At 36.1% G+C, this 3,111-nt stretch overlaps 1 protein-coding gene across 1 annotated transcript in view; it reads left to right on the top strand.

Moving 5' to 3' along the window:
* The first annotated feature begins 522 nt into the window (after positions 1-522).
* TNRC6C (trinucleotide repeat containing 6C) overlaps positions 523-3,111 on the top strand; it is a 96,583-nt gene continuing 93,994 nt past the window's right edge. The window contains exons 1-2 of the mRNA XM_019472110.1: positions 523-545; positions 1,471-1,492. The gene's annotated coding sequence lies outside the window, so the exon portion shown is untranslated. The remainder of the gene's footprint in view (positions 546-1,470; positions 1,493-3,111) is intronic.

Here is a 3,111-nt window from a genome sequence, read left to right as displayed (position 1 = left end):
ATCAAAAAAAGAAAAATAGTTGGAAAATAATGTACTCGCTCATGATCTTTAAGGTATATTGTGAATCATAGCTGTCGAAAGCCAGCAGAACTTGCATTAATTACCTGGGTTCTGTTCGTTTTTGGTTTTTTTTTTTTTCAGTTTTAAACTTACTTTCCATAGAATGTGCTGTTATTAAGTAGTACTTTGGAGTGATTGTGGAAAGAGGTTCCAAATAAAGCTTCCAAATAAAACCTATTCTTTCTGAATTTTCAGTGTTTACTATTTCATTTGTCATTGGTTTCAACTTTGGAACAGTTGTTCTTTAAAGCTTTTATTACAGTATTAGAAGCAGCCTTTTTTAAACATAAGATGTAGAAAGTTAGCAATATAAGTATGGATTATTTACCTTCCTAGATAAACTTCATCTTATTGAAAAGCTCTTCCCAACCTTTATTCTTACCAGGGAGAAAGAACAAGAAACACAAGAAGAGGAACATTTGATGGAAGAAAAGAAAAAGAAAAAGCAGGAAGAAAAGAAAAAGAAGGAAGGTGCTCAGAAAAAGGTTTGTTCATGTTACTGTTTTAAACGATATATTCACTTTTACGTGTAACGTACAGATACTGATTCTGCAGCCTTTACTTCTGTGGATAATTCTGACACAAGCGAGCAGTCCTGTCGACTTTGAGTGAGGCTGTGGTCAGAAAATCTCTGCAAAAGCAGTTGTGACAGTTCATTAGCACTCCCCAAGCTGCTTACCATCCCCTGATGTTAAGTTACTGCTCCCACAGCTGTGTCACGTGAATGTTCCTCATCAATGTCAATGCAAAGTTAAGTGGATTAGTGTCAACTGATACTGAAGTGACTGTGGATTCCGAGGCCATTGCGCATTTTCTGTGGTGTGCATTCTCCTGCCTCATTTTCTGGATTACAGAGTTTTAATCTTAAACGGCCCTTAGGATGTGGATGGGAATTGATCACTGTCTTTTTCAGTACAAAAATTAGGCATCATAAAAAAAAAAAAAAAGTGGGTAGATTCCAAACATAAAAAAAAGACGTGTCTTCACAAAATGTGCAGTTAACCTGTGTAAGCTAATAGTACGTATGGATTCAAAGGGATACTGGACAAATTCACGGAAGTTAATTCTGTTGAGTGTTAAAAAGTTCATAAACGTACTGTTTGGTTCAGGAAGCCTCTGAACCTCGGGTGACAGAAGGCTGGGTGGGTAGATGGGGGTACTGTCATATTGCTTGCCATGTTTTATACTGTCTCTTTGGTATCTGCTTTTGGCTTTAGTTAGACAAGGGCAGCCATTCTTATATTCCTAATACATGCAGTTAAAGTAACGTTCTCCAATCCTTGACTGGAACTAATGCCTGATTTATGTAAGCAGTTTCTGCAAAAAGTTAGGCCTGCAGCCCTATAATTATTAGGTACCATTTTGAATATTGACAAGTAGTTGATTTGTTTTGTTCTTTTCTTCTTTCAGGCTGCTGAACAAAAAACCAAAGGTAAATTCACATTTATTCTTTATGAGCCATTTGATATTTTTGTAAGTTTGTATAAAAAAAAATGTGCTTGTACTTTTTATTATTTGCGTCTTTTTAATGGAGAGAGTACTATCTTACTAGGATAGTTCTGTTAAAGTTTTGTTGGAGGAGCTGACTATATGTCGGAATTCTCAGCATAAGCTTTTTCTTTGCTTATCTTGCTGGGTATTGTACGGCACCTTTTTGACAAGAATACATGGATTAAACAACATATGTAATCTTTTTTGTCTAATGTCAAGACAGATGTATTTTTCCATTTAGTTGTTAGTAGTTATTTATCCATTTCAAAGACAACTAATTGCCACCAAAAAGGGCAAATCTCTCCCCCTGCATGCACGATTCAACTCAACTTTAGTGATGAAACTCAATTCATGGAACTTAGGAGAAAGCTACTTCCCCCACCGCCTTTTTTTCCTTCTGTGTGGGTTTTCTGCTTGATAAGTGAATTGAATTGGTTTGCGGCATGGTCCAGGAAGCAGCAGAGATAAGCAAGGCATTCTCCTTTTTGCAGCAGTGAACTCCTAGGTGCCCTAGGAGAAATGTTAATGAAGCTATGGCCTTAAAAAAGGTGAGGAGGAGAGTCAAGGTGATGCCCCTCTTCTGCAGTTGTTGGCTTACAGTTATTTCAGCTAGTCTGTCCTTCGATTTACATGGCACCACACAGAACTCAGGGCTGCGGAACGGTTCTGAACGAGTTAATATGCACTGTTATTTATTGCTGGGTAATTAGGTGACAGACAGGCAAGTAGAGCTTCCCAGATTCCCAAAGACTGGGAATTAGAGAAGAGCCAAGCCTAACATATGGGGTTGACAAAACAACTTATGTTTCAAACACTTTTTATGTATTTATACAGCAGAAATTAAGTATTGCTTCAGTGATACTGAATTCAGAAAAATAAAGTGTAAACTACATGATGAAGAAACTGTAACAAGTAATTTATTGAAACTCTGTCCTTTTCTTTCCAAATTTTTCTTATGTAGAAAGTGTGAAATCAGAAAATTTTAGTCTGAATTCTGTTGCATCTGCCCTGTAAGATCTCATGTAGTTTTTAATAGTGGATTTTGCTTTCAGGAGAAGAAGGTAGCAGAAGTAGCTAAGCCCCTTGAAATCTTAAGTACGTGAAAAAATTTGGAATTAAGATACATCAGAGCAATTTCTATCTAAATGGGATATTTCTGTTTCCACAGTATTACATGTTTTGTTCTCTGTATCAGCGCATTTCTGTGTGAAAAGGTTTCACTGTTCTATGATGTATTATAATGACTTTTTAATATCATAATTCAATGGCAGATGTTTTTGCTGTCAAAGTAACTAAGTTCATTTTCACGTGATAATACAGTGGCTCTTCATTTCTGTTAATATTGAAACACAGTGCCTTCTGCTTTCCTCTGTGGGATATTATTATTTCTGTCTTTGTTGTGACAGCTTTGTTTTTAATTGCTTGAAAATGCCAAGTTTAGGTTTTTAAAAGTAGCATGATGATAACTCCAGTTTTTCAGGTACGCTTGTGAGTTCGTTTCTTTCAAATTTAGGGACTGTGTTTCTCCATCTGTTTGATTTTTTTTTTTTTTTTTTGGTC

This window comes from Aptenodytes forsteri, unplaced genomic scaffold, assembly GCF_000699145.1.
Source record: "Aptenodytes forsteri isolate BGI_AS27 unplaced genomic scaffold, ASM69914v1 Scaffold243, whole genome shotgun sequence".
Taxonomy (NCBI): domain Eukaryota; kingdom Metazoa; phylum Chordata; class Aves; order Sphenisciformes; family Spheniscidae; genus Aptenodytes; species Aptenodytes forsteri.
The sequence above is the reverse complement of the archived record's forward strand: the minus strand, read 5'-3'. Positions and strand labels throughout refer to the sequence as shown.